This window comes from Lucilia cuprina, chromosome 6 (genome assembly GCF_022045245.1).
Source record: "Lucilia cuprina isolate Lc7/37 chromosome 6, ASM2204524v1, whole genome shotgun sequence".
Taxonomy (NCBI): Eukaryota; Metazoa; Arthropoda; class Insecta; order Diptera; family Calliphoridae; genus Lucilia; species Lucilia cuprina.
Genome location: NC_060954.1, coordinates 44,524,669 through 44,538,005, shown reverse-complemented (window position 1 = coordinate 44,538,005; position 13,337 = coordinate 44,524,669).

The following is a 13,337-nucleotide window of genomic DNA, read 5'->3' as shown; positions in this document are numbered from 1 at the left end:
CTTGAATTTTCATTTTTGTTAATTCAATTTGATGTAAAAAATATATCAATTTTGTCATCTTTCGTACATGATACAACAAATAATGTCCAGGTCTAAAAATTTGTCTACTTCATCTGGATGCCATTGAACAGAGTGAAGTAGGGTTGGCTGAGCAGTTATATATATGGTGGGCGTCATGAGGACCTGAACACATGTCGGAAATTCGTTGGGGATAGCCTGTGCCTGTAGATCCATCCCGATGAGGTTTTCTTCCTTGTCTGCTATGGGTGGTGGGCGAACTACAAGTCCGACATTCATGCTATATCCTGCAGCCGCGGAATTAATCGAGTCTATGAACAACCCCCGGGGGCCTCCGCACAACCTTGGCGAGACCTCCGCCTGGGGATAAAGAGGTGGCCAATACCTCCAGTCTGGCCGGGACTGAAAAATTGGTTACAGTCTACTGCTTGGCTTAGTCCATGCACAGATTGACAAAGCTCAGACCTAAGCACCACATAATCTGGTACAACGGGTGGCTAGTTGCCCGCAGGACTATGTGGCGGTTAAAAGCCTGATGCATGATTAAGTCAATATTTCGGGATAAGTTCGGTGCTGTTGCGAAAACAACAGATACCCCACAGAGGAGTGACTTTGGGACTTTGGAAATGATTCGCGGGGAGAGTAAGTGGCGGTGGAGAGTAAGTGGCGGTTAAAAGCCTGATGCATGATTAAGTCAATATTTCGGGATAAGTTCGGTGCTGTTGCGAAAACAACAGATACCCCACAGAGGAGTGACTTTGGGACTTTGGAAATGAGTTGGTATTAATTGTATATGGTACGGGATGAATGTGGGGTACGGCGGGAATTACCACAGTGTGTCCCTGTGAGTAAGAACAATGTCTACGGCTTATTGATGAATTGTACTTCGGTCCACCGGTTTCGTCTCTAGGTGCTGTTGTCGAATCAACAGAGACCATCCAATGGTCAGAGATTAGATAGTTCGAGTTCTCCAGCAAAGTACTTGTGCATGGACCCGTCAAGGCCAATGTACAAAAATTGGCACCAGATTTCTTCGTTGAAGGGGGCGATGTAGTCCGTTCTCAAATCTACCCAGTGGATGAAAAAGATCACCGTGTGATAAGGCCGTCAGGGTAGGTGCTCTCGTAAAAACTCTCCACAGTCTCTATGAACAGGAATAAGAGGACTGATCCAGTGGATCCTGTACATACCTGCAAATGATATGTCTCGGGGGAGCATCCAACTGTGTGATGTTAAAGTTTGGATGACTTCTCCGATGATATTGCAGGAGAAACAGTTTTGTCAACATGACATTTTAATTCTTGACAGAGAGGACCTTCAATTCCTCGGGCTGGTGATTTTCCGATGTAATTTGTAGGCAGCCCGATACAGTCCTTAGAGCGGCATTTTGTCAGCTTTGAATGTTTTTCCACTGGGTATTACTAAGCAAAGGTTACCGATAAATCGTTTTTTATGTACCTTTTTATTTATCCATATTCCAAGTACCTACTACCAGCTAGCGCTTTTAGGACATTGTATCTAGTTCGCAATTTGTGAGTGAATGCAGTGGCATGTGCTAAGGAAGTAAATAGAACCAGCAAAAGAAGCGAAAAATAAGTAAAATTTACTCTATGGAAATACTGAAAAAATCTGAAGAAACAATAATTTTAACACAGGCTTGTAATGGAAGGGATGTTCTTTTTATTTGATTCCAAATTCACTACGTCTGAAGTCATTCTAAGGAAGTAATTTTAATGTTCTTTTTTTACTATATATAATTTGACTTATCAAATAACTCCGTAATAAAATTGGTTTAATTCAAAAAATTTCAGTACAAAAAAATACCTCCAATTTTAAACAAAATTTGATTATTTTCGCTTCTTTGGAAGTCAATAAACATCACTTCCACAATAAGTAAACAAATTCACTAAGAGCTACTTTTAAAGTGGTGATAAATGTTATTCTTTTGCAACTACTTCGTTTTATTTTTGCTGGGGACCCCCAAGATTTTTGGATGGTCGGAATTTCGATTCCACTACAGTACAAAACAGTAACTACTTTTGCTTTAAAAATTTTCAAAATTCACTAAACACTGAGGTTTTTAAAACAAACTTCAGAGGGCATATGCCATCTCACACAATACCTAAAGTTTTTTTTTTATCAAATTTGTTTGATGTCATTTGATTTGGTTTGGACAATTAATCAATTACTTTGTATGGTGTTTTCTCTTGAGATTTTTACACCATATGTGTTTGTGTGGTATTTGCGTCAGTGTATGGTTTAGCAATTTAATTTTGTCTGAATGATGTTTGTTATTTTTATTTTTTTTTTCACTCTGATTTTCCATATTGAATAACAATCAAAAAAAAGTCCTATATATTGCTTTATTTATTGCAGTTCTACTATAAAGGGAATTAGCTTTGAGATGGAAAACGATATACAAATTAAATTTGGTTAAAATTTAACAAATTTTTTATTGTAGAAATATTTACATAAATATTCCATTTTTACTCCTACCTTTCTTCCATAATATCTTGGCTCTAAATGTCCATTATAATATCCATTCAACACTTTAATTGGTCACCCCTCCCAAAAAAAATATTTTCTTTATTTAGTAGTCTACATAATGGAGAAGACCAAAAAACACGCCGTATAACGCCGGTATGATCCTGTAAGTGTATGGCCTCATAAATCAAGGCATTGCATACACTTTGGTCAAAAGTTAATTCAATTATTATGAAGCACTTTTTGCTTTAATATTATGACACACATCGAAAATACACAGAAGGAATCAAGAGAGTATACTCTTAAGAAAATGTAGCAAGAGGAGTTTTTAGAGATTGGTTAAGAGAAAAAGTGATTTCCAGATTGATGTTTGAAACTGCATAAGAATATGTATACATTTATGTTTATCGCTTTTTCAAGCAAGAACAAAAAACAAAATTTGTAACACCAAAAACTTACATTAATAGTTAATGAATCAAAATAGAAAACTTTTACAATATACATTTTAATCCTTATTTTAAAAAGGTGATGGAAATAGCATTAGATACAAGAACTTACCTGGTAATGACTTTTACTACTCAACAACAGACTTTTCAATGACAACTACTTACCGTCTGTATTATTTAAATGTCTTTCAGTAATGATTTTCTTAAAATCGGTTATAGAAGTGCTTTATTTTCGTATTTTGTATATGAAGACCATTATTTGACGTGCAGAAAATAGCTATACAGTGAGATTAAAATAAAACTGTTTCAAATTTCTTAGTTCGTATTTATGCTAGCAAAACAACGTACACAATAACTTCTTTGTAAGCGAAATTGTAAATACTACTTTACCTATCTTCTTGTAAGCGAACGTACATCACTGTGTTAAAATAATGAGTGAAAATGTTTTTTCTCGATAGTTTTTTGGGTATTATGTGAAATAAAATAGCTATACAGTGAAATGAACATATAACTGGTTCGAATTGTCTAGTTCGTATTCATGCTAAATCTTTTTATTTTTCAAAACAAAACTACTCACTCAACAACCTCTTTGTAAGTGAAGTTGTAAATACTACTTTAACTTTCTATTTGTAAGAGAGCGCACTGTCTTTAACTAATGAATTAAAACGCCCTTTTCGCTAGTTTTTGTAAATCCGTATGTCTGTCTGTCTGTCTGTCTGATTGTCTCTCCGTGTGTCCACATAGTTAGTAAGTAAGTTGAAATGTAATATTTACAATGAAATAAATACAATAAAATTAATTGAAAAAAAAAGGTAGTTAGTTAGTTAGTTAGTTAGTTAGTTAGTTAATTAGTTAGTTAGTTAGTTAGTTAGTTAGTTAGTTAGTTAGTTATTTAGTTAGTTAGATAGTTAGTTAGTTAGTTAGTTAGTTAGTTAGTTAGTTAGTTAGTTAGTTAGTTAGTTAGTTAGTTAGTTAGTTAGTTAGTTAGTTAGTTAGTTAGTTAGTTAGTTAGTTAGGTAGGTAGTTAGTTAGTTAATTAGTTAGTTAGTTAGTTAATTAGTTAATAAGTTTGTTAGTTAGTTAGTTAGTTAGTTAGTTAGTTAGTTAATGTCCTCCGGTACGTGGTGTTATAGTCTGATAGATTATAGGTTGTGGGTTCGATTCCCACCAGAACCACTAGTTGAGGAGCCCGCTGATGGCCTAGGTATATTTCTTCGGATTTGATTGTTATAGTAATGAATGGAAATATGACTTTCAAACTAACTATAACCATTAGTATCGCAATGTATAATTTTTAAAATATACTCATAACAAAGTGTGCATATGGCCAGTCTTGTTCTACTATATTTTCCTATTAAATTATAAATAATCAACATAGAGATAATTTTAGAACATCAAAAGGAGACAAATAGACTAAGTTTTTCCATTAATCATGCCACAATCTTCCAAATTTTGGCTGTTTGTTTCCCTGGAAAAATAGGTGAACATATAAAATTTGTAAAATTATTTTAAGAAAACATCTTTTGATTTAAACCAATATTAATATCAAAACTAAACAAAACAAAACCCAAACAACAAACAAGTGTAACATAATCAAATCAAGATGAAGTACACTCGCACTCATACATTCTCTACTAAAAGATTTTACCACAAGGATGAAAAAAACGACAGGGGACATTTAGTTTAGAGTAGAGGAAAAAATCTGAGAACTAACTAAAGAATTTGTAGTCAAACCCTAAAAGCATGTCAATTATAATTTATAAATAAGTAAAAAAATAAAATCTACTTTTTTCTATCCAAAATAAAATTTTAATAAAAAAGAAAAATAAAGTACTGGAGTGGTTGTGGCTCACCATCCCAATTATTTTGCAGTAAAATCTGTATACATATTGATAATAGTTAAAGCAGTGAGTACCACACTAGATGGTGGTGGCTTGTCCTTTGGTCACATACAACACAACTATTGTTGCAATACGTACTTACCTACATATAACATGTCAATTTTTTTCTATTTTTTTGTAGCACCCCCTTTGTTATTTGAGATCTTCAATATTGCGACCAACAAAAACCTCGAAAAATGTGTGAGTTTTTTTTATTCAACTCCTTTGATTGTTTAAGGTATCCTGTCTATTGTATCGGTAGGTTTGTGTTGTTGCTTTAAATGTCAAAGTGCAACATTTACCTCTCGTATAAAGGTTGTATGGTTGGGTTTATTTCTTTTATATTTCGCTTGATGCTGTTATTTGTGTCTCACAAGTAGATTAGCAGCTGCCATGTGTAATAACAGGAGTAGTTATGATTTTTTTGTTACTCTGGTTCATTTCGCTAAAGATAACATTAACCATTGTACTTTTGTTAGATTATAGAGCAGATGCAGCGTTACGAGTAGGTACAAATTGTTGAAAATAAATTTGATTTTATGTGGGTTAAGATTTGTTATCATGTTTTGAGGTTTACTTTTTTAAATACATTTTATAAAACTGTGATACCGATGGCTTGCCAATTACTCTCCCCGCGAATTTGGGTTTAAACCACAGCCAGGACATAGTCCTACGGGCAACTGGCCACCCATTGTACCAGATTAAGCGGTGCTCGGTCTGACCTATGTCAATCTATGCAAGGACTAAGCCAAGCAGTAGACTGTAACCAATTTTTCAGTCCCGGCCAGATTAGAGGTATTGGCCATCTCTTTATACCCCGGGATTGCAATAACACCAAGGCGGAGGTCTCGCCAAGGTAACATGCCCCCGGGGGAATATCGAAGGGGTTATTTCATGGTGGCTGGATGTCAACTTTCGTATGTGGTTCTGCCGGTCCATATACAAGAGTTCAAAATATGTAATCATTGACCATCGCTGCCCTTTTCTTAACTTAAAGCTAAACACGAATCCATCAAATAAGCCGAGGAATTTATTCTTACTCACATACTTTGGGAAATCTGATATGATTAACCCTGAATTACCATGGACAAGGAAGAATATTCAATAGTATTTATTTGTATAAGATACTTTTTATCCACACCAGTTAATCGTTCATCCGTTACACCCATAGAGAACAACATCCGATGCAAACACTCTTGGTATATGGGCAGAAAAGGTCCTTATATCCCTACATTCATCCTGTATCATAAACAACTTAGTATATGATACTATGAAGTATATGATTCGGCAACAGCACAGCCTTTTGATTGACAAGTGCATCCTGAAGGATTCTTTCCAATAACCAGGACAAGATAAACTCAAACAGAACATCTGGCAATTCTCGATACCCTCTTTTCTAAACCCTAATGAACAGCTCTGTTTCAACCGTAATATCTCACATTCCATGTCAATGCTAAATAAGAAAAGTAAGAAAAAGAAACTAAAATTTATGAACTTGATGTAGAAAATGTAATAATTTCTAATTTGTGATTCTATGAATCTCTGTATCTTCTTTAACACAATCGAAAAAAAAAAGAAACAAACAGTAATACAAATGAAAATTTATTAGAACTTCAACAAATTGCTGTGGCACACAAACGTGCAAATGGCGCGACATTGTCATCATCTTGGGCAACAACACATACAGCATGCTGCAACCTGACACATAAAGGGGGCGTTTAGCAAATTCATATACAATGGTATGACAGCGCTTGAATGAAATGAACGTAAAAGTAGGTGTGGTTGTAAATAATTACATGGTTGCACTTAAATTCAATCAAATGCTACAAATGTTTGTAATAATGCAAGGATTTAATATTGTTAACAAATTTTAGGAGAGACTAGAAAAAAATTACATTTATTTAACAAATGTTACGTTTTTTCCCCCTTTTGTCTGTCCTTCTTGGCAAATGATAGATATTTTAGGTGAAGAATTTTTGCAACCTTTTCGCAAAATTCTTTTCTATCCTAGTTAATTTTTTTCGTTTCATTTAAGTCATAAATAACAAGAATTTAACTGAAATTTGTAAAATATTTTTTTAAGGTTGTTACTTAGTCTAGTTGTTGTTGTGGTCATCAGTTAGTTGCCAGTTTTTTTTTACAGGAATTTCTAACAAAATTAAATAAAATTTATAACAACGCATTTTTTATTCAGTTTTAACAGCCTTGCGGTATGTTGTTTTCAAAATATCTTGACTTGTTTGGTTTTCTTTTTGTTACCTAAATACTTGCAATACTAGGAGTAAAAGTTCCTCTGATATTATTTACCTCAAATTAAGTTGCTTATTTAATGATCAATTCATAAGTTTGTGTGTGCTTCAAAACCTGCAGAGGAATCTAGGGAAACAAATTTAACCAGCCTACATTTGGAAGATTGTTGTATGATTAATCAATAAAATTATTCTTTTTGACTCCTTTTGATGTCCTAAAATTATCCCTATATTGATTCTTTGAAATTTTATAGTCTTCAACTTTACTGTGAACTGTATCAAAAATGTTTATAAATTACTAATAAAAATCAAATAGGAAAATATGGTAGGACATCACTGACCCTATCTTACCCTACAGCATGAGTATTTTTTTAATTTATATATTGGGATACTAATGGTTATAGTTAGTTTAAAAGCTGTCCATGTAGAGGCTGAAGATATACACCTAGGCCTGTATAAGGCCTGTTGCGCTCTCTGGTCTGAATCGAACCCATACCTCTGGTCTACCAAACTATAACACTAACCACTACCACCTACCGGAGGGCACAAACAAACAAACTAACTAACTAACTAACTAACTAACCAACTAACCAACTAACTAACTAACTAACTAACTAACTAACTAACTAACTAAGTAACTAACTAACTAACTAACTAACTAACTAACTAACTAACTAACTAACTAACTAACTAACTAACTAACTAACCAACTAACTAACTAACTAACTAACTAACTAACTAACTAACTAACTACCTACCTACCTAACTAACTAACTAACTAACTAACTAACTAACTAACTAACTAACTAACTAACTAACTAACTAACTAACTAACTAACTAACTAACTAACTAAATAACTAAATAACTAACTAACTAACTAACTAACTAACTAACTAACTAACTAACTAACTAACTAAAATGAACGACCGATTTAAGCATTTTTGTTTCTGTTAGACTGTTTGGTCAAAATCTTATCAAAATATCTTTAAAATTACGATCTGTACCTTGCACACAAGGTTCACATGTACAGCTAGCAAAAGTGGACTGACAGAAGTGAGGACATGTCTTAATCAACCCAGAAAATAATTTTAATCATTATGTTTTTTTAGTTTTAATTTTTTATTATAATTCGCACAGTGCAGCCTTTGTATTTTTGTATTTGTGTGTAATAGACATAGAAAAGACTCAAAAATTACTAAAATATATTTCGAAACCGATTCGAAAACGATCAGCAATTCAATTCAAACAATTACTTAAAAGCGATTAAGAAAAGAATTGAAACTGAACAGATGATGTGTTTAAAAAAAATTACTACTATCCGACGAAAGGATCATACATATATGTTTAGAAATTGACAATTGTAATAATTTTTATCGTACGGAAGAGTCATTAATGACTCGAATGTGATTTTTTCACTCAAATTAACATCATTTACGATTAGAAAATGAGCGCATATATGATCATTTTAATCGTGCATAAGAATCATTAACGACTCGAATGTGATTAAATCATTTCTAAAAAAATTTTTAAGTTTGTTGTAGCTACGTAAATGGTTTTTTAAAATTATCTTTAGAGTTAAATTACTTATGATAAGTGTTCACCGGGAACTGCAAGGCACAAATATATAAATACAATATTTAACACAAATGTGTGTAGTATGTGTTTTCTAAGAAAAAATGCATGTCTGTTCATCTGTTTGTCTTCATGTGTAAGCACACATAAGTATTTTTCATTTGCATTGTAAAAATCGGCTAAAAGCATGCTGTAAAAAAATGTTATCTTCAATTTTATTCTGTGAGTACATCGGTCACTCTTGTGTACACACATACATATGTATATTAGGGTGGTGCCGAAAAATTTATTTAAATTTAAAGTTTTTTTAAGCACATCATTTCTTAAACTTTTGTCCTCAATCATATTTGGGGAGTTAAATCAAAAGGTCCTCTTTTGAGGTTTTTCTTATTTTTTCATTATGAAAGCTTAATTAAATGTAAAAACAAAACTTTATATGCGACTACAAAAGTTTTATTACTTTTTTTAATTTTTCGCAATAAACTTTGAATTTTAAATGTTTGCGTACCGTTTCAGTTTAAATGAAATATTTACATAATTTCACTTTAAAAATGGACATGCTGTCGTTTCTCTAGTTGCCACCCTAATGTACATACATACGTTTTAGGCACAAAACTTAAAAAATGTACTTTATTTGGGATTAAAAGTGCTTAATAGATTTTCGGTTATTTTAGCCATAGTCGATCAATAGAATAATAAATAGCCCAGTCCATAGACTAATCAAATAGACCGGTTAATAGTGAATTTCATAGACAGAAGAGTAGTCAGCCCATAATTTATTTAGAGACTAATTTATAGCCAAGTGTATAGACTGGTCCATAGCCAAGATCATACACTAGTCCATAGTCTGTAGAGATGTATGTAGTCCCTTGACTTTTTTTGCTGTATCTCTTATAGTTTTCGACAAAAACCGACTTTTGTATTTTCACTCAAAATATTGATTTTTGGTAAGTTTCCCTAGTTTTGACAATATCTCCTCTTTTTTTATTTCTTTTTTACTCAAAATATCGGTAAGGAATACGAGTGATTCCAGATTTGTATTCTTTTTGCTGTATCTCTTATAGTTTTCGAAAAAAAAAACTGGATTTTTCACTCAAAATATCGATTTTTGGTAAGAAATAAAAGTGATCACAAATTTCTCAAGTTTTTGCGAAAAACGGACTTCTATGTTTTCACTTATCACAGATTTCGCTTGTTTTTGTTGTATCTGTTATAGTTGTCAAGAAAAACGAACTTTTATATTTAACTCAAAATATTGGTTTTTGGTAGAAAATAAAAGTGGTCAAAAATTTCACTTGTTTTTGCTGTATCTTCTGTAGTTTGGGAGAAAAACCGACTTTTATATTTTTTCGGTTTTTGGTAGGAAATAAAAGTGATCACAGATTTCGCTTGTTTTTGCTGTATCTTCTATAGTTTTCGAGAGTGAGTTTTTGAGAAATGTAAACTTTTTTCAAAACGTATGTTTTTGGTAGGGAATACAAGTGATCTTGCTATAGTTTAGTATGTTCATCACTTTTTGCAAGAAAATAAAAGTGATCATAGATTTCGCTTGTTTTTGCTTTAATGTGAAAAAGGGACTTTACTCAGAAAATATAGAGCTTTTGATAAGAAATAAAAATCATACTTTTGGCTTCTTTTTGCATTATATTTTCAATGAAAATATCGTTTTTTAGTAGGAAAGAAAAGTGACAACAAATTTGGATTCTTATCTCTTAAAGTTTTCGAGCCCAGGTTTCGCTTGTTATTGATGAATCTCTTATAGTTTTTTGAAAAAAAAAATCCATTTTATATTTTCCCTAAAACCAGGACAAATTTTGTTATTTTTAAGATTTCAACCAATGTTGAGAAACTTTAGTACTTTAAGTAACCTTATGTATGTACGGTTTTAGTATGTGAAAATTTCTCTCACATTTTTTTAACTCACATACCATGCAATAAATGTTCAGCATTTTTTTCATTAGTATCTTTTAGTTTCTTTAACAATTCTTTAAAAACAAAAAAAAAATTAAAAGAATGAGTAAAAAATGTTTACGCGTTTGTAAAATGTACCTATAAATAAGTGTTATGCAAGAATATACGAGGTTTAGTTCTTAGGGGAAAAAATTAATTTTCTCAATTTATTTAATTATACTTCAATAATAGTAAAATTATATTATAAAGTGTGTTTAAAATATAATCACCTTTAACGTCATCCTCACCTTCAGAAGACCACTGATGATGTAGCTTGTCATTTTGTCTAATATGCTCAACTAATATACTTTTTAAGTCATTTAAATAATTGGACTATCCAACAGTCTGTTGCAAACTTTTTTTTTAATTTATATTTTTATGTTACTTTGACTACACTTTTGTAATTTGATACAGAAATTTATATTGAACTTTGACCTGCTGCTACCTCTGCCCTCGTATATTTTTATGTCTTTTATACATGAGTTTAAAATTTATCCACACAGATACATATACACTTTGCATGTGTTAATATTTATATATATACGATTGTACATGTATATACCCGACAGTTCTGTACTAGGACAATAAAATACGAAACTTTTACTCTTGTAAAGGATTGCATCCCGCTGAATCCGGTCTTAGATTCTATCCATCAAATCTGGGATTTGAGATATCTTATTGTTTTAATTAAATCAACTTTATTTATTGATTATTTATTTACTTATACCCTACGCAATTCTAGTGAGGACTGTAACACCCAAACCTATAGCATCTAAAACCAACTTAAAGTATACAAATCGGCACAGAATCACTATATAAGTCGTTTCAGCTATGTTCGTTCGTCCGTCCTCTGTGTGTTTTTACTGTCAGTCTGTCTGTCTGTCTGTCTGTCTGTCTGTCAACCTGATGATATTTCAATCGATTCAAAATCACTTTCGGATTTGATGTAACGATATCTGTCCTTTTGTCAAATGAAGAGTTTAATAGCTATCGACTTCTGGCTTAAAAACTTTTAGTTTTCTGTATATTCATGATATTTACACTCTACACTACTATATTTTTTCTTTTCTTAGGCCAGCACTCAGGGGATGATCCCTATTCATGCTGTGCATTGTTCTGGAACTAGGAAAATAGGTAGGAGAGAGGATAGAGGGAGTAGTGTTTGTGGACATTTGATTTAAACATTTTCACATCGAAAGTGGCGAATTTTCCCTGCAATGTATTGTGCGGTCCACTCGCCAATCGATCACAAATGTGTGTGTTCTTGAAGACCGTCGTGTGGTACGTAAAAATATACGGATATCGGGAACGAGTTCTCTAATTTCAGAGGAACATATTCTATTATAGTTTCGATAGAACAGTGAAATATGCGACAGTGCTCCAGTGAATCAGTAGAGTTAGATACCCTACTGTAACCTTTAAGTACCTTCGCCCTCTCTTGTACGCGGTCGAGTAGCTCCAAAATAAACTTCGAAGCTCCGGCCCACACATGGGAGTTGTATTCCATTTACGGAAGTTGTATTCCATTTTCGGGCAGTTTCAAAAAACTGAGACACTTGAAAGCTTCTTTCAACAGTTGGACAATGTGTTTAGTCCATCGGACATCGCACTGTATTTTCATGCTCAGAGTTTCTGATTTCTTATTATTTACAGCACTCATAAAAATTGATGGACTAGCATTATCCATACGTTTATGTGTTACATTAACATTAAGTCTTGCAGGCGTTAAAATCGGTTCTGTTTACACGGCCCTATTCAGAGGTTTTTATCAAGTCGTGATTAAGCGATTCATCCATATTGCCCAAATCTCTAGAGCGCTTGGCCTATATTTGAATGAATAGGAATGGCATATATTGCTGCTATCGACAAAAAAAGTAGATATAGTTGGTAGTTTGATATAGAAGGTCATTTATGAAGCTAAGAAATAGGATAGGAGAAGGAACGGAGCCTTGCGGTACTCGATGAATTAATCTTGAATTCGTTTTATGACGTCTATCTATAACGACTCGTATAGTGTGGTCATTGAGAAAAGTCGAAATAAATCGAGTGAAGTTCTTTCCAACACCAAATGCAATTAGTTCAGATAACGAGTCGGATTGTTTGAAAAATCTCTTTCATATTCTATGCATGTCATATAAAAAAAGATATCAACTTCTTTATAATTTACTAATAAAAACTAAAATGATAGCTTCCGCTCTGCATTACTTGAGAACGCATTACTTTCTCTCGTTAAAAGATTACATTGACTTCCTACAAAACTGCTTGGTAAATTTTCCATTTGTATTGGTATGGTATGGTCATAAAAGACATTTTATTACTCGTCCTCATACTTGGCATCAAAGCAATTTGGCATGAAATGTAGATAACGTGCATTTTTCAAATTCTTAAAGTTTTTAGACAAGACCATAATTTTTGTTAGAAAAACAAAGAACAGCAAAAAAAAAAGAAACATGAAAATAAATGATACTGATGAAAAATAAAATTAAGAAAAATTGTAGACTTAAGTTTTAAAGTAAAATATATATGCATATTTTAAAATTGAACGTAGTAAATGTGAATAAATTGAGTTAGTTAGTAGTAATAGCTGAAGAGATTGCAGGTGCTATTTATGACATGTACTCTCTTGATTATGGTTGATTGTTGAGTAAAGGATCACTTTGGAAAAAAACAATTAAAAAAGTAGAAATGTAATATGCTATACAAGGGTAAAGTTGGTCAAATAACTAACATGAAAACC